This window comes from Macrobrachium nipponense, chromosome 1 (assembly GCF_015104395.2).
Source record: "Macrobrachium nipponense isolate FS-2020 chromosome 1, ASM1510439v2, whole genome shotgun sequence".
NCBI classification, from domain to species: domain Eukaryota; kingdom Metazoa; phylum Arthropoda; class Malacostraca; order Decapoda; family Palaemonidae; genus Macrobrachium; species Macrobrachium nipponense.
The window spans coordinates 87,029,662-87,049,661 of record NC_087200.1 but is presented as its reverse complement, the minus strand read 5'-3'; the positions used below and the strand labels follow the sequence as shown (position 1 = coordinate 87,049,661).

The window sequence follows — 20,000 nt, the reverse complement described above, 5'->3', positions numbered from 1 at the left end:
TCAAGGATGTTTAGTATAGATATTTTTAAGTATCTGTGCATATATATATATATATATATATATATATATATATATATATATATATATATATTATCTTCTGACAAAAACAACACCTTTATATGTGTGTATTTTAATATTAATTAATTTTACTTTTTTCAGACAAAAAACAACACACTATGTAAGTTTGTATGTAAGTATATTTTGTGTGTGTATGTGTGTATGTATGTACGTATTCATGTTTGTATATACCCAACTAAATATTTGAATCCCATTTTTTATATGCAGCTAAACATCTTAGTAATATTGGATATTTTCTCCGTTGTTACTTATTACTTAATAAAATACTACTCTTGATGGTTTTAGTCAGTCTTGATTACGTACTCGCTACTGCACCATTACCTTAGTGTGTCGTAAGCGGTGGCTGACATGGTGTGTAGGTTCAATAGTGAAGGTGGAACGGTAGGAGGGATGAAGATAAGAGTGGGAGGATTGTATGTAAGGGGGGAGGGGGGGGGGGGGGGAGGGGGAGGGGGGGGGGGGGGGAGTGACTCAGGTGTGACATTGGGCCTGGGCAAAACTTTCATCACTCTCGCCCCTCGGGTTCACACTTTCGATTTTACTCGTTGTTATTGGTTTGTTAATCAGTTTTTCCTTCCGTTGATTTCTTTGGGACTTGAAGAGGAAGTAAAGTCTGAATCAGTGTTTTATTTGTTTTCATTACTGTATGGTTAAGAAGTTGAATTCAGTTGACTGATTGGGTTGTGAATGATTTTATCGAACTATATGCTTGTCCAGTCATGTAGAGCTGGATTTAAATATATATAATGCCCTTCGATGAATGCTTCATTTAATGATTTCCTGGTCGTGTGACATGGAAATGAAGTTCAGTGAAATCAAATAATATCGAAAGAATAATGTAGTTTTGACTAGTTCTCATATTGCATTGATTATAATATGCTTCCGTTCTCTGTAGTCAATAAAGGTCAGTAAAATTAAAAGTCATCAGGGACATGAAGCGTGACCAAAATCAGGTTCTACTTTTTGCTATCTATTTTTTTATGGAATATTCCTTTGGTCAGAATACCCGGCCCTTAACTAAAAAATTATTATAATGTATACATTGTTTTCTCCAGATGGTAGTTGGACAACAACAATCTTGCATTTTATAATCCAAATATATGTAACTTTTGTGGAGAAAAACTTGTATTTCTCCCATCAAACGTGTTCTAAAGGGGTAGTGCATCAGTGCAATTAAAGCGGTACACTGTAAGCATTACTTAAGGTTCTTTGCATTTCATTCCTTTTACTGTACCTCTGTTCGTATTCTCTTTTCTGCGTTCTTACTTTCCATCCGCTCCTAACGAAGGGTTTCATTGTGCAAATGCGAGATTTTTCTCCTGTCAAACCTTTAAGCCTTTTAGTTCTCAACTTTCCTTTTAGCGCTCCATGACCTCTTAGGTGCTAGCGTTTGGCCTTTGGTCTAAATTTTATATTTAGTATTGTATTCCCCAGCAAACATATGTTTTTTTTTATCTTCATACGAAACGTATCAGGTTCTTATGAGAATAATTTTGTATTTCCTCTAACAAACTTATAATTTCCTTTTACAAGAATAATATTGTACTTCCCATGTAAAACGTATATTATTTTTATAAGAATAATTTTGCATTTTTTAAAGAAGACTGTTGGACGTTTATATATTAACCTTGTATTTCGCCACCAAAAGTACGTGATTTTTATATGGAAATTTTTCCATTTCGTTAGTCAAACGTATGCTTTTTTTATGAGAATATTCTTCTATTTTCTCCTTCAAACTCATACAGCCTGGGTTAGTAAAATTTATATTTCCTCTGCCAAACGTTTGCGATTTAAACAAAACGAAAATATAATTCCCTTGCTAAATATAATAATCTTTTATTTCTTCTATAAACGTATGCACTTTATATAAAAATCCTTTGCCAAATGCAAGCAGTTTATATAAGTATAGTCCTTTACCAAATACCAAACATTTGCAGTTTATATAAGTATATGGTCATTTATAAAACGTAAGCAGTTTATATAAGAACAGTCCTTTATCAAACGTAAGCAGTTTATATAAGAATATTCCTTTATCAGACATAAGCAGTTTACAAAAGAATAATTCCTTTATCAAACGTAAGTAGTTTATGTAATTATAGTCCTTTACCAAATGTATGCAATTTATATAAGAATATAGTCCTTTATCAAACGTAAGCAGTTTATATAAATAATAGTGCTATTTCAAATTATGCAGTTTATATAAGAAGGGTCCACTACCATACGTATTCAGTTTATAAAATAATCTTTTATACCTTACGCCTGCAGTTTTGTAAATATAGTCCATTATCAAACGTGTGCAGTTGATATAAGAATAAGCCTTTACAGATTTATTCAGTTTGTATAATCCTTTACCAAATGTATGTACGTATTATTAGGATGCTCTTGTCTTTTACCAAAAGTGTCTTGTTTTTATGAAAATAATCTTGTACTTCCTTTACAAAACACAAGGAATTATACCAAAACGTATACGAGTTGCATAATTAAGAATAAATATGTATTTCCTTTGTTAAACGTACACGATTTCCGTTAATGTAAAATATTTTATTTCCTCTGCCTAAATGATATTCTTCTTTTATAAAATAATACTGTTGTATTTCTTCGACAGAGTATACAAAGTTATTTGGTGAAAGTCTCCCTTTCTTGAGCACTGAGGTAAAACACGCCAATCATGTCTGTATGTGTATATATATATATATATATATATATATATATATATATATATATATATATATATATATGTGTGTGTGTGTGTGTGTGTGTGTGTGTGTATGTATGTATGTATGTATGTGTGTAAATGTATATACACAGACACACACATACAATATATATACAGTATTAGTTTTTGTGGTTGTGCAGTTCTTGTTTTAATCATCAATTAAGTTATTTTTGCTACTAATAATGATTTATTGAAAAAACATTGTTCTAATATTCATATCCAAGCGGTTAAGGGCCAGGTGCCCCCCACCCCCTAAATCCACCACCGATTGTATTGTTACTTTACAAATGAAAAAGTTTAATAGGGAAAGCATGCATGCTCAGGAAAAATATTCTGTGAAGATGATGACAAAGGTTTTGACATTTTATTAGGTTGATATAATGCGTAAGATTAAGAATTTTCCAGAATGCACTTCCGTATGAAAATTAATGATGAACTTTATATATAATTATGTATGTATATATATATATATATATATATATATATATATATATATATATAATATTATATATGTGTGTGTGTGTATATATGTATACATTCTTATAGTATAGGTTTTATAATGCAATTATAATTGTGGTAAATACGATTAATTCACCTCACCCTGTGTATCATGTTATGAAATGTATGTTTTTGTGTGTTCAGATTCCCAAATTTAGAGATAACATGTGCTAAGTAATCCCACTTTTCATTTTGAAGTACGTAAGACAGAGAGAGAGTGTAACAGAGAAGGTTGTTATTCACACCTCGCAAAGGCCTGACCCAGCTGATTTCTTTATCGGCGCAAACACGTGCGTAAGACCTCCCAGGCCGCACTGTTATTCAACCCCTTGAAAATAGATGAGTTAAGCTAATTTTTTATCGTCCCAATCGGGCCTGTAACGGAACACAAGGGAGCCTTATTCATAGACATATGCGAGCGTAGTCAAGGAGGCCCCTTACTAGATACCCCTATAGAGATGACGTAATATGTTTTCGTCTCGGACGTGTACACTGAAATACACCCATTCCCCTGATACGCATAGTTATGCATATAAAACATTCATTCGCTTTTCAGACGTAGCGGCGTGCGTTAGAGAGTTTAACATTGCTCTCTCTCTCTCTCTCTCGCTTGCTCGGTTGCGAGGCTGTTTCAGTAACTTAACGTAGCTCACATTAATTTTGTATTCAAGCTGGTCACTCATAATTATTAGTAAAATATGTGTTGTTTGTGGAATCTGAACATAGTATTATTTCTATTAGTTTTGTGAAGGCACCCACGAAAATAGTGAAGAGGTTGAAATTGTAACAGGCCTTTTGATTGGAGTTGCAACTGTGTATAAGGTATTTTTACAAATGTTTTGAAGTGCACTTTGAGGTTTTATCATCTTTAAACACATTTATCTTTTGCTTTGTTCTTTTGACATATCCAATTTTATATGCTTAATGTTTGTACTGTCAATGCTTTAATTGTTTTCGTATGTTTTTGCATTGTCTTTATTTTGTTTAATTAGTTTGAATAATATTCTATTATGTAATTGTTGGAATTTAACACTTGCAAATTAATTTGTAGTTAAGTGAATTTCATTTCAAATTTAATTATTGCTTTATGATTTAATTTAATTAATTTTCTTGATAAAATTTGATTTAATTTTGCTTAATAATTAATTCAAGAATTAATTAAACTTTTGTTTTCGAGTAATAACAATTTCCCTGATATTGTGAATTCCACTTATAAATTTTGAATTTAGAAATAAAATTTTGTATTTAAAATTTATATGAGCATTTTTATTACAAAACCAGTATCAAGTATTATATTTTATTTTGTTTAGGTAGAAATATAGAGTGATAATTGTGACGTTTCCCACATATAAAACAGAATCAGGGAAATACTTAGATTTGAAATTGCAGGAGTGATGCCCTTTAATTAAGATTACCTCACACCTATTTTATTGAACTTAGACTGATTGTTTTCTTGGACTGTTTCGTTATATAAGGGCTCACTCTTACCTTTAGAGTATTCAGTCGTTTAGTATTGTGATGAAGGGTCAGGTGTCTGGCTGTAGTGAGGTAGGTAATAACCAGGTACTTGAACAAACTGTGCCATAAGTACAAAGGGTGTCCCAGACCCAGGAATAAAAGGGTCTCTTGTACTAGCAAGTACAAATGGTAAGTGTAGTAACCAGATACTTGGCAATTTGGGTTAACAAATATTAATGGTGTCCAGACACAGGTCTTTGACTATTTCGTGCACCAAGTATTAATGGTATCCAGACCCAGATATTCTAGGCCACTTCGTCACATTATATATATAGATATATATATATATATATATTATTATAAGTAGATAAAGGCAGGAAGGAACACACAGGAATTTGACATTTTTACATTTATTCAGACGTTTCGCAATACATTATTGCATCCTCAGGGAATTCTACAATAGATGTAAATAAAATAATTTTTAAAAACTTTTTAAAAAACATCATAAAATTAAAAATAGTTATCTAAAAGCCAATTTAAAAGACCATATTTAAAACACAATAAGTTAAGTTAAAACTCAAGTTACAAAAAAAAAAAAATACATGGAATTGAACATTAATCTACAAGGATTTATTATTATTTTTATTATTATTATATATATAATAAATAAACCTTGTAGATTAATGTTCAATTCCATGTTTTTTTTTCTTAACTTGTGTTTTAGCTTAACTTATTTGTGTTCTTTTAAATTGACCTTTATGATGCTATTTTTAATTTTATGATTTTTTAAAGTTTTTAAAATTATTTTATTTACATCTATTGTAGAATTCCCTGAGGATGCAATAATGTATTGCAAAACGTTGGAATAAATTTAAAAAATGTCAAATTCCTGTCTGTTTCCTGCCTGCCTTCATCTAGTTAGTGTGATTGTGCCGAGTGGCCCCCTGCTGATTTTGGCTATATATATGTATATATATATATATATATATATATATATATATATATATATATATATATATATGTGTGTGTGTGTGTGTGTGTGTGTGCATGTGTGTGTGTGTGTGCGTGTGTATAAAGATAGAAAAGGCCATTAAAACACCATATACACATGTTTATATTTATTTTTTGGCCCTTTGATACCAAAGTGCACTGCTAGAGGCATTCATATATATATATATATATATGGATATATATATATATATATATATATATATAAATATATGTATATGCTATATATTTTTTTTTTTTGGGGGGGGTGTCCGCTGAAAGTTCGTGTTGCCATTGGAACCGTACCGTTGTTGTGTCAGGTAAACCAGTGGTAAGAGGAAAGGTAAAGGATTGATCTAAGAGAAACAAGACACGATTCTGTTTCTGCTTCATCGTGAAGCGACGTGAGCTGCCTTGCCTTGGAAATATAGTTATTACGGGATAACTGGGACAGTCCTATTCTTAGTAACACGCGACATGACACAGTTTCATATCTTATAAATGGTTTTATAAAATATCCATCTCTATCTCACTTTGGCTTATTCGGATTGTAGATATTGAACTATTGATTTATCTTTATTATTGTTTTGTTTTTTTATGATTATTATTGTTTTTGTTTTTTATTACTGTTTATTTTATTATTATTAGTATTGTTTATTTTATTATTATTATTGTTTATTATTATCATTATTGTTCATATTATTATTATTATTGTTTATTTTTATTATTGTTTATTTTATTGTTTTTGTTTTATTATTATTGGGTTTTTTCTATGCCACTTCAGGATATCTTTACTGAAATCAAGTGATTATAAGATTATGATTTTATTCTGATATCTTTTGATGGTAAATGATTGCTTTACTCTGAAATCTTGTGATGAGGAATAATGAATTCATTCTGGAATAACGTGGATGGTGAGAGATTGTTCAACGTTCTACTTCATTTTGCAGCGTGCCCTCTATCTACACTTATGGTGCGAAGCCTTTCCAATTATTGCAGAGATCCTTAAAGCGGAGTCAAGAAAGTAGGAATGGCTCCTGCCTCTCCCACGAGGTGTTTCGTCACCGTTTGCTGGATCTTGAGCGATGCCTCGTGACCATAAAGAGAATTGATACCGCAAGGAAGATATATATCCCTTTCGAAGTCCAGATCTTTGTGCGGTTTTATATTTAGATTCAAGAGAACTTATCACAATATTATAGGTAGTTAGATACAGCTGTTTAGACACAATAACAATAGTTTTACAGTTCTTTCAACTTACCGTTGGATTTTTTCTTACTAGGGTCCATATGTAAGGAATATTTTCTCTCCCTGTTTGCATGTGCGTGCGCGCATGTAAGACCTTCGTGCTCAACGTTTTGTTCCGTTAAGTAAATCCAAAAAAATGTACATAAAGGTACTTAAAATGTAAATATATATTATAGTTATGTTTTTTAGGTATACTTTAATAGGAAGCGGAAGTCTGTCTAGTCCTCGTCAAAGGCCTTAAGCAACCACATTAAACTGACAGTCTAAACACCTTCAGAATTTTAGACAAGCACTTATTAAGGAGTTGCAGTAAAAAGTCATCGTATTAGATTTATTCTGTCGAGTTTCTTCTTTGACTTCCGGTAATAATTTTTCACTCAGATTTCGTATATTTATTCTCTCTCTCTCTCTCTCTCTCTCTCTCTCTCTCTCTCTCTCTCTCTCTCTCTCTCTCTCTAAAGTAAAAGAAGAAATTTGCAAGGGCCAGGACATTCGTCTGTAACGCCTGTAAGCCTGTTTTTCTTAAATGCTGGTCTTCAGAATGTCAGTTTAATAAAGCGTAAAAGACGTACTTTGATTACAAAGTGTGAAGAATATAACTAGCATTTTTCTAAAGTATTCCTCCCATGGATTCCATTAATGACCAAATCGGAACATCTTTGCGCTCCCTCTCTCATACTTGTGTGTGTGTGTGTTTGTGTGTGTATGTGTTTATGTATATATATATATATATATATATTATATATATATATATATATATATATATAGTATATAATATATGATGAAGGCTTTCGTCCATTATTAGCTTGTTATACCAGAATATGAACAAATATAATACGTATAAGCAGAAATACTTACTTAGTTTTTGGGTTGCTGATTGGTTTAGGTAGGAGAACGTCGTTTTATGTCAGCGCGGGCCTTTGAGTTGCACCTCGGGGGTTATGGTTTCTTCACTTGTTCTTCATTTGGATTCAAGGCATCTTAGTGGCAAGAGTATCTAAAAATGGAGGAAAAAAAAAAAGGCGGTCGGGTCGAGAGGCTAAGAGGGCATTGATGCAAATACATTTGTGTCTATTAAAGAAACAATAGAATTATTCTCTCTCTCTTTATGCATATATATATATATATATATATATATATATATATATATATATATATAATGTATATATTGTATTTATCTAGTTATCACAATTACTTCTGTATCTGGTAAAAAGTGACGAGTTGATTGCACATAAGGCGCGTTCGCTCATACACACACACACACACGCACACACATATATATATATATATATATATATATATATATATATATATATATATATATATATATATATATTATATATATTGTAAATATTGCATATGCATTCACATTAACTATACACACGCACACATACACACGTATTGTTATATATTATATATATATATATATATATATATATATAATATATATATCTATAATAGAATAATGTATGTAATAGGAAAAGTTACTTCCTCAGCCCTCATATTCTACTAAAGCTATAAAATCAAAGAAGATATACGCTAATAGTATACATACATGTTTCTTATCTTATACTTATATTTAAGAGAGTGTTGTCCTCATTTCACACGTGAGAAAAAATTAATGCCCGTATCTTACTTGATGTTATAGCTTATGTGGAATATTTGGCCTGATAAGATTATTGCTTTTATTGATGTGCATTTTTATGTAGTCCAAAGCCCCGTTGATCAAACTAGTTTTCAAGTGGAGAAATTTAAACTCGTATAACCTGAACTATTTTCTCTACTTTCCTGCTAGAACATTTTTGAGACTATGAATGCAAGACGCTGAAATGTCTAGCACAACTCACACGAAGGTACCCTCATTCCGCATGCTTACATAAAAGCTAGTGGTGGGAAAGGCGGGTCTCGGGCTGATGATTATCTTGGTGGCCCCGGCTTGACCGGTCAAGTTTAAACGTGCTGTTAATGGCCCTTAGACTGTGATGCACAAAAAAGTAAAATGCACAGATATATATGTGTGTGTGGGTATGTGTGCGTGAGTGAATGCATATATGCGTGTCTGTGTCTTTCAGCTAACTTTCGTTTCTTTGTATTCAACGCTAAACAGTTTCTGTATCGCATTTCTTGAATATTGCTTGCATGATCTTTGGATTTGCTCCTTAAGAAGATATGCTTGATGTAATAATGATAATGAAAATAATAACAATAATATCTGCTTACTTGTCCAAATTACCCAGAGGTCATTAGATCCTGAACAGTGCCCATCGCTGCTGCAGTTATTAACGTTTATGGACAATTTATTACAGGAAAATCGTTGCATTGTCGCTGACCAGTCAATTTTGATATCGACAATATTAGCTGGAGTTCTCTTAAGGTATTTAAAGCAGATGTTAATCTGTAGGTGGCCCTAGATGATGTGATTAACGGAATGTGGTCAGTGGGAATTAGCGAGGATGACGAAGCACGAGTGCGTTCATTGAGATGACATCCGCAGCGAAAAACTGATATTAGTATGGAGAATGAGAAGGTGGTCAGTAGGCAACGTTCTACTCCGTCGACTTCCTAACTAGTTCGTATTAGTCACCGTCGGGGAAGCAGTTGATTGCGCACCTTTTATATAATCACCGCTCGACTGGCGCTGCTTATTGAGTTAGTTATTAATCTTTGGCTCGTTGGAATATGTTTGCATACCGAGGATGCAAACGCGTTTGCTGTCTCGGCTTCGCTGGCTAAACTTAGCGAATGCTGCTTGAATAACGAAGGCGAAGGTTAGTGAACGGGACATGGGCTGACCTGCAAGGTGGATTGCATGTGGGCGACTAGTCGGGGGTGGACGAGTCTAGTGCAACATGCAAGTCCCTCTTCGCTATTGTATGTGCACATTGTTGTGTGCCTCTGTCATCCCCCATTGTGAGGTCCCCCTCCTATTATACTCTTTCTGAACTCGTCGATGTTGAACATCTGACAACGCTGCAGGAGAAAACTGTAAAAGCTGCGCAGTTTAAAGTATGTCATGATGATGGGGAATACAAATCTAAAGGTGCTGGAAGCGAGCTCTGTCATATTTCTCAGTATTGTTGACTTTTTCCTGTCTCTGTTATCACCCCCCCCCCTTTACCCCTCCCTCTCTCTTTCGGTACACCTCTCTCGTTCTTTAATTGTAGTTCACGGCTAAAACTTTTTTTAATTAACTTTATATCTGAATTAATCTTGATTGAGGGGATTTTAAGACTACCGTTCTTATTGTATGATGATACTGATTTATTATTAATGTTTTTAAGTCATAAGAGTAGAATGCCTCTGTGGGAAACAGGAAAGAAAAGAAGAGAAAATACAGTAAAGGAAAAATATGTATTAGATAAGAGTATATACACCTGAGATAACAATATACTATACACCTGACTATGATTCATGAATTGCAACAAACAATAAATGAAGCTGACCACAGTATTTGTATTTAATAAGAAACAAACAGCAACTAAAAATTATCTATCTCAGTGTACCCTGAGGCACAATCCAAGGTTGACAAATGAGTTATATGGTCGCCATTTAGCTTAAGGAAACTGACCACATGATGACCCAGATATTTCAGGCGATTAAGAAAACCATAATTGAAGAGGACGGGAGGGGATGCTCAGCCCCCCCCCCCCCCCCCCCATCTGCAAGTACATAGCTTTAATTGGAAATATTTGTGTGTATTTCGTTTACAGTTGTAATATTGATCACCGTTGTATTGTCTAAAAACGATCTTCAGCCTTATCAAGTTCCCTACTAAGGCAAGGTATACATGTAATTTTGTGATGTATGGGCCTTCAGTAATGATTAATTTGTTGTTCTGGCGTCTCACGTATGGAGTGTTTTTCATAAAAGATATATGTAACGAAAAATATCTGATCGGAAGCAATATAAAGATGTTGTTTGTCAGGAAACTTGCTTACAAGAATTAACTTTTTCTTTATGGAAAAAAACGTGATTTTTCACCACAGGCGTTAATTAGTGAAAATAGCTACTGATTCTTTGTGACAATTATTTGAAGGTCGCATACAGTACAATTTTTCACAAGAAAAACTTGAATTCATCGTGAATCTTTGCTTGCGGGCTCTGTACAAGAATTGCTATACTGAATATAGATTCATGAGTCTTCAACAGGTTTTGCTCTGTTAACTCTGGAAACTAAAGAAAACCGTACTCCCGTATCATCTTCCGTTTGTGAACATTGACATACATATAGAAGCTTGTATTTGTTTTAAGTTAGCTTCGCGTTTGACTGCAGATTCAAGTTTGTGACTTTTTTTATTTAGCGATTTGTAATAGATCTGTATCTCAATGGATGGAGTTTTCCAGTTGTTCTAGTTTTCATGATTTTTTACTCTTACAAGCATTTGTCCAGGCTTGTTTTACTTGTAAACATATATGTTGCCAATATTCAGAATACTTGCAATTTTTACAAGTTATTGGTCTCAGAAGCTTGTTTTGCTCGGATATTTATATGCTGAATAATAATAATAATAATTAGTGCAATTTGTAACTCCACTTTACACTAGCCGCTGTTCATTCTGTGATGAATATTTCACCACTGGCCGCTTTATACATATTCAGAGTGAATTTATCTTGGTAAAAGCACTGAGATGGTACATAACATCCCAGTGGTCGGTATTTGCCGTCTTAACCCTCGCATATTTTGATGTAATGTGCCATTAAATTGATGTCAGAGCCTTTTAATGTTTCTCAAACTATATTTCGTCAGCTATATTTTGCATTGATATTAATGTAACTCCTGATTTTTACTTTTGTTTTAGATAGCCTTGTTGAATTACTGTTGCTCGCAGAATTGTGTAGCTCCCTGTGTTTTCATTATCAGATTTAGCCTACAAATGCAGTGTTTCGTTATAATGTTTTTGTTATGAATATAACTAGTTCTGGATACAACCATTTTCCCTTTAGTTTGTGTGTCTGTCCGCAAGTGCATTTGTTTCTTTTCATTTTTTTAGATGAATTATTACAAAGTTAGTTCACCATCACCCAAAAAACTCCGGCCTTAACTTTTGAACTAAAACATGCTTTCTTCGCTAACAAAGCTCTTTCACATAAAACCAAAGTTTGAAACTGGTAGACATACCATTTTTTAGTTGAAGATTGTCGGGGTGTTTTACCTTTGCATTTAATTTTTTTTAAATGTTAATTGGAATGTTACTAGAGATTAGGTAGTAGGGAGCTGGTAAGGAAAATGAATTCCCTCAGCAAAGGTCTCAGAATACCTATTTGATCTACTTAATCCAGTTCTTGGTTGCTAGGGTGATGTTAAAGTATTAATTTCAGATTTGGAAAAATTCGGGAAGTATTAGCTAATGAGTAATTAAAAGTATTTCGTTTCCCATTTTGTCTTTGGAACCACTTTTGCTACATGGCAATTTGTACCTACTTTATCCCTGCTGACCTTACTTTTAAGAGGTCTTTTTAACCCTATATAGCGTATACTCTCTTATACCATACTCTTTAGTAAGCTGTATAATCATCTATTTTGTCTGACAACGAATAGAAATGCGACACTACCTCTGGTCACTTCGTGTTGAAATTAAGCTGGATGGAAGGTTTATTTAGGTACACCAACTTTAAGACAACATTTCGCTTTTACAGATCTCATTTACACGATTGCAATCGCGAATCCGAAATCTGAGCTCCAAGTACAAGAAATTGGATCACCATACTCGTATTTGGCATCAGTTGATTTTAAACAATCTAAATTGTGATTTTGTCTTTGTGAAGAGAAACAAGCTTGTATATGTGGGATTCTATATAAATTTCATTCTCCTTTTCTCCCTTAGTAATTTGATCTGTTTTTCCAGAAACTGTAGGTACCATCTCTTTTAAGAACCAAAATTATTGAGACCTCTAAGAGTGGTCACCATTATTCAATCCAAACATAATTCAAAAGGACTTGCTTGTAATAAAGACTGTTTAAATTTACAGGTTACATTTATTACAATTTGCAGATTATTTATTCTTATTAACTTTTCATAAAACCACAAGTAGAAATCCACGACAGTCATTGGTTTGGAGGCTTATAATTTTCGCTGTTCTGCATCTTACAGTTTTTAAAATATACTTTGGGAAACATCCTCTCCCTATATTTGATATTGTTGTAATGCTTAGAGAATATTCTAGCTTCTGTTCAGCAATCCTTGTTTGGAAGCCTTGTACCCAGCCCACAATTTAAACCAGGTATTTTGTCCCGACAAGGAGTAGGTGCTATTTATGCTTTATGAACATAGCTTGACATTCATAGCATCGTTTGCTACGTGCAGTTGCAGTGTCATCTTATCCCCTGCTAATTTGAGTTGTCGTTTGACTACGCGTACTAATGTTGCCGAGAGTAATGATACGAACGCTATTATTATTGTTATTAAAATATTAATAATGATGATAATACTATGACTACTACTACTACTACTACTTGTGTTACGACAATGAAGGTGCTGTTGCCGTCTTTGTATTATTCATTGTCAATAATTATAAATTTGTTTACTGTTTACTTGAATTTTATGGAGAGAAACTAGTTGCTTGATATTTTTTCAGACAGAAAAGACTGTAAAGCTGTTGCATTTTTGAAAAAGGAATGCATGTAAGAAATTATGGAAAATATAGAATTACAAGTCTTTTAATCCCTTTTGATCATTTGTCGATGTGCAATACTTCCAAATGCTTTTTTCCTTTGGCCAATAGTACTCGTCTGTAGTATAAGTAAATATTGACATTTCGAATGTCTGCTGAAGATTCTCAAAGTCATTTAACCACTGCAAATTGATCCCTCGTGCCTTTCCAACACGCATTATGCATTTAGGGATACAACTTTCCCCGAGGCGGTCAGTTCCTTTAAAGGAGTTTGTTGGCTGGCTGGAGAAATCCTGCCCTGCCACTTCGTTTGCCCTTGCTTCCTCCGGCTGTTGGCGTCCACTGTCAAACTCGGATGCATGACCTAATACGGTCATGACCTCATCCTGTCGTATTTAAAATAATTACTCTTACTAAGTAAAAAGTGCAGTTTTTTGTTGACATATTTGCGCTAGAATCTGGCCGTTGCACCTCTTTATTTTATTTATTTATTTATTTAGTGATTATTTCTCTTTATTTTTCCAGGAGGTTGTTTAAGTTGTAGGGTCATGGACAGTCATTTGGAAATGATTCATGGTAGTGATTTGAATAATGAACTGTTCTTTAAGATCCAATTATTCTCAAATAAGGAAATAGTCAGTACTTTGTTACTCATAAGAATATCCACAATAAATCTTGAGTGAAATGTAAGTTTCGCAAAGGATAAATTTGTCTGGAAATGGCCTTCAGTGGATTCGCAAGCATTTTTGAACAGTTTAACCGTGTACATTGCTGTAGGAGATTTGACCGAGGTGTGTATATTAATTCCATGTCATTTTCCTCGATGATTCTAATAGAAATCAGGCTTTTATCATCCTTGAAGGAAATTTCGCTGCTTTTCATCGCGAGTAAGACCTCTGTAGGTAAATTATGAACTGTAATAATTAAACATTCAATTGTTTACAAACCTCAATGATGTCCTGTTTAAAAGTAAGATTTACCACGCTAAAGTTTACTTTATATTTGTGTTCGTAAGCAGTGTTATATCACCACGGCCAAATTAAATGCACTGCCGTATTCCCATTGTTTCAAAATGGCAATCCGTGCCATTTAGATTAATAGGATCAAGAGAAGGAAATGTCGTAACGAGAGAGCGGTATCGCATGATTTCCCCAAATCCTGTTGCGTCTGCGCCCCGACGTATCCCGCAGGTACACGTGAGTCTGCAAAGCCCGTGGTGCTTAGCCTTGATTATTAGTGGCCGGACTGAGGAGGCTACCTGATCCCCCGAATGTCTCGGATGTGTTATCACCTCCGTTTTGCCTTCATTATGGCGCTGTTCTTCTGATTTTATCAGGGGTCAGTTATGATTCCACAGGACCGCTTTTTGTTTTCTTGTGCTCCGTCGAAGCGAACTCTCTCTCTCTCTCTCTCTCTCTCTCTCTCTCTCTCTCTCTCTCTCTCTCTCTCTCTCTGTGATTGCGTGTCTGTGTTTGAGTAAAACAATTTGTTCCTCTTTGTGTTAAGTGTTTTTCTTCTTTGTTAATTCGTCCTTCGCTTTGTTGTATTACCCAATTTTATGTCTCCCGATCGATTTGTTTATTTCCTATGTCAAATTATTATTATTATTATTTATTTATTTATTTTTTTTTTTTTGCTCTATCACAGTCCTCCAATTCGACTGGGTGGTATTTATAGTGTGGGGTTCCGGGTTGCATCCTGCCTCCTTAGGAGTCCATCACTCTTCTTACTATGTGTGCCGTTTCTAGGATCACACTCTTCTGCATGAGTCCTGGAGCTACTTCAGCCTCTAGTTTTTTCTAGGTTCCTTTTCAGGGATCTTGGGATCGTGCCTAGTGCTCCTATGATTATGGGTACGATTTCCACTGGCATATCCCCTATCCTTCTTATTTCTATTTTCAGATCTTGATACTTATCCATTTTTTCCCTCTCTTTCTCTTCAACTCTGGTGTCCCCATGGTATTGCGACATCAATGAGTGATACTTTCTTCTTGACTTTGTTAATCAACGTCACGTCTGGTCTATTTTGCACGTACAACCCTATCCGTGTTCTGATACATATGTCCCCGGGATCTTTGCCTGATCGTTTTTTTATCACTCCCTCAGGTTGGTGCTCGTACCACGTTATTACTGCCAAGGTAGCTGATGTTTCTTGCACAGGCTCCAGTGGAGGGCTTTTGCCACTGAATCATGCCTCTTTTTGTACTGGTTCTGTGCAAGTGCCGGGCATTCACTTGCTATGTGGTTTATGGTTTCATTTTTCGTATTGCACTTCCTACATGATGGGAGAGATGTTATTTCCGTCTATCGTACTTTGAACATATCTGGTTCTTAGGGCCTGATCTTGTGCCGCTGTATCATTCCTTCAGTTTCCTTCTTTAGCTCTCCCCTCTGTAGCCATTGCCAATTGTCATCGCTGGCTAGTTCTTTAGTCTGTCTCATGTATTGTCCGTGCATTGGTTTGTTGTGCCAGTCCTCTGTTCTCGTCTTGTCTTTCTCCTCCGTCTCTGTATATTTGTTCTGGTCTTCGTCTACTTTTTATTAGTCCTTCTTCCCATGCACTCTTTAGCCACTCGTCTTCACTGGTTTTCAGATATTGCCCAGTGCTCTGTTTTCGATGTTGACACAGTCCTCTATACTTAGTAGTCCTCTCCCTCCTTCCTTTCGTGTTATGTATAGTCTGTCCGTATTTGCTCTTGGGTGTAGTGCTTTGTGTATTGTCATATGTTTCCTGGTTTTCTGATCTATGCTGCGGAGTTCTGCCTTCGTCCATTCGACTATTCCTGTCGCTGTATCTGATTACTGGCACTGCCCATGTTGTTTATGGCTTTTATCATATTTCCTCCATTGAGTTTTGACTTGAGTATCGCCTTGAGTCTCTGCATATATTCTTTCTGATCGTGTCCTTCATCTCTTGGTGTTTTATATCTCCTCCTTCCATTATTCCCAGGTATTTGATACCTGTCTCATCTATGTGTTTGATGTTGCTCCATCTGGTAGCTTTATCCCTTCAGTTCTCGTTACTTTGCCTTTTTGTATGTTGACTAAGGCGCATTTTTTCTATTCCAAACTCCATTCTGATGTCCCAGATACAATCCTTACAGTCTGGATTAGGGTATCTATTTCCTTGATGCTCTTACCATACAGCTTGATGTCGTCCATGAACATCAGATGGTTGATTTTGTTGCCTCTTTTCTTGAGTTGGTACCCGGCATCCATCTTCTGTAGTACTTTTTGCATGGGAAATCATGCTACTACGAAGAGTAGTGGGGACAGTGAGTCGCCCTGGAAGATCCCTCTCCTGATATTAACCTCTGCTAGTCTTATTCCAGAGCTTGTAAGTATTGTATTCCAGTTGCGCATTGTATTTTTGAGGAAGCTGATGGTATTTTCCTCTGCCCCATATATTTTCAGGCATTCTATTAGCCATGTGTGTGGTATCATGTCGAAGGCTTTCTTATAGTCTATTATTATTATATTATTCTTATTATTATTATTATTATTATTATTATTATTATTATTATTATTATTATTATTATTATTTACATGAGCGTTACGTGTGCATGTTTATTCGCCTATACCCAAGAAATCTTGTTTTGTGCCACACTGGTATCGTATTTTGCTAATCACCATTTCTCTAATAGTTTGGTAGTACACAATTTCGTCTCTGATATGTCTTAATTACCTCATTCTCAACCTGCGCATAATTTTGACGAATATCTGAGAAACTTATCGATCTGGCGAATATTTTGATTAAAAGGCGCATGCGTTTGTTGATTGATGAATTTCATTTTCTTGATTTTGCCCTATACAAATGTGTTTCTTTAGGAAATTATATCAACATTTACGGAGTTGAGACATAGCGCTTACGTGACTTCAGTTCAGAATACTTACCTGGTAGTGTTTCGTAAACCTATTTGACCATGAGATAGGTGTTGATAAGGGATGCCAAATTAACACGACGATAAGTCACCTTATCTACAGCAATCTCAAGAGTGACGGTGCTTCCGCTTATCGATTTAATTTGCTTTCCTATCTTTGGTCCCATTTGATGTCTAGTGGGGATATACTATGTGTATCCAAGTACCATATATCATGAGTGAACAATAGAGAAGTTGGATCTTTCAAGTTAATGAAACCTTTCTCTGTTCAAGATGGGGATTGAAATGTTTACGGAAATCCAATTAAATATTCCAGTTACCTTACCCTGCTATTTCCGTTTGAAATCTTACGGCAACTCGGCTGTCGCGAAGGCAGACATGGTCTGATAAGTCTTTAATTGCTTGGTGTTGTTGTGCTGAGCTCCTGCTTATTATTCTTCATAAAATCGAGGTTTCAGATGCAGGGTCAGGATCTCGAGCCAAACACCGAAGTTGCCGCCGCGCTCTTTGTTTCTCGTTTACTTCGGCCAGGACAACTTGAAGACGTCATTTCAGGGGGATGTGACGCTTGAAATGCACATGCATGACCAGTTATTGTTACATTCACTCTCTCTCTCTCTCTCTCTCTCTCTCTCTCTCTCTCTCTCTCTCTCTCTCATATATCATATATACACTATATGTATATTATATATACATATATATGTTATATATATATATGTACGTATGTATTTGAAATATTAAAATGCCATATTGTATGTATTTATCATGAATGTTAGGTAAATTCCACAATGAAGTTCTTGTCACAAAGCATATACATTTTTTAATACACTAAGTTTTGTAGCGAGTTTTATTGTGGACTTTATCTAATATATATGTAATATAGATATTTTTACATATATTGTGTATATATAGACGCATGTTTATGACTAATTCACACTTGATTTCTTTCTTTATGCCCAAGAATTAAGCCCTTAATACCCCTTAATGTTGAATTTACTTATGGAATAACTTACTCGCCAATGAGAATTATATATGATAAGTTCATCTGCCCAAGCCATGATTCGTACCTATGTCTTTTGGGTTTGATGCAAGCGTGACAATGACTTACCCAGTCAGCTATGCAGAGAGATAGAGAATAATACCACCTCCTATGCATATTGATTTCAAATTCAGGTTCTGGGCTGAAAATTATATATATATGTATATATATGGTATATATATATATATATATATATATATATATATATATATACGTATATATATATATATATATATATATATATACATTCATTATATATGTATGTATGTAATGTATATTACAGAATATCATAAGGATAACTGAAACAGTATAAATGGTCCTGACCAATTTTGTCAACCAAGGGACTTTCCAGATGTGTTATTTTGAGGAAGGAATCGTTCAGGGGAAAAAAGTAGAGAATAATAATCTTTAACTGTATTAAAAATAAATGTGAAGTGAATTAGGTTATCACGGGAAGTTTAATGATAGCTGTCACAAATAAGCCCGTGACAGTGAAGGAAGTAATCATTTTGCGTTTGTGCGGGAGGGACTAACATATTCACAGAGAGGAAAAAAAATTCGGTGAGAAAGTGATCTTAAAGTAAATAGTGATTCTTTGATAGTATAGAATTAGTACTAAAAATTACATCATAAAGAGTTCTTGAATTGATGGAGGATTCATTGCTGAAGAATGAAGGAAAGTTAAGTATATTCGAAAATGAGTAATTTCCCATATACCCGCAAAATGACTATGCTGGAACGAAGGACAAAATATTTAGTCAAAGAATTATAAAAATGTAGTATTCACGACTGAGGAATGAGGAACAATTATATGGAAATAAGGGATGCAGGTTCTGTGTCGAAAACGTCCAGTGATCTGACATGAGAAAGCAGCGGAGTTGGGCATCTTTCTCTCTCTCTCTCTCTCTCTCCGAAAAAAGAAAAATTGAGAAATTCGAAGCGCAATAGGCTACTTGGGATCTGGCAATAACCTGAACAGGTTTGGAATCAATCTAACCCGCCTTAGGATTGGACGCACTAGATTATCCTATAATTTTCGTTTGGAAAGAGCCGGTGCCCAGAGTTGTGCTTACTGTGATGGTCGCCTCTCTGTCGAGCGCATTCTGGTCTGGTGTTATAGATATGAACATTGAAGGAGGAAATGCCATTTCGGTGGTAAGAATATCTCGAAAATTTGAGACGACAACGCAGGTGTAGAGAACCTTATGCGGGATGACACGATTTTACAACTTGCTTACTTCTACATTTATTGATTGTTTTCATTTTTATTGTCTAGAACATCCTTAAAGCTCCTTGATGCCTAAACCTCATAAACGATCAGTTAATCAGTCATTCAATGAAAGACAGGACTCCGTTTGTGAGAAGAGTGTCAGCGCAGCAAGCAGGCAGGTCATGGAGGAATTTCAGGTGCGGCTCCCAAGCGGACGGGGGACGAGGGATGCGCGATGATCAAGATTTTATCCTCGGGAGTTTCTCCTCAGAA

The 20,000-nt window shown here is 34.7% G+C and overlaps 2 long non-coding RNA genes across 3 annotated transcripts in view; one reads left to right on the top strand and one right to left on the bottom strand.

The window, feature by feature from the left end:
• The window catches only part of LOC135219432 (uncharacterized), a 31,203-nt gene extending 21,182 nt beyond the window's left edge, over positions 1–10,021 (bottom strand). The window contains exons 1-2 of one of the 2 annotated variants that reach the window (XR_010315434.1): positions 9,677–10,021; positions 7,844–7,982 (exon numbers count right to left, since the gene is read on the bottom strand). This is a non-coding gene — a long non-coding RNA (uncharacterized LOC135219432). The remainder of the gene's footprint in view (positions 1–7,843; positions 7,983–9,676) is intronic. The other variant, XR_010315435.1, reaches the window with a different exon arrangement.
• LOC135219434 (uncharacterized) overlaps positions 1–20,000 on the top strand; it is a 135,481-nt gene that overhangs the window by 73,427 nt on the left and 42,054 nt on the right. The gene's annotated exons all lie outside the window — the stretch shown is intronic.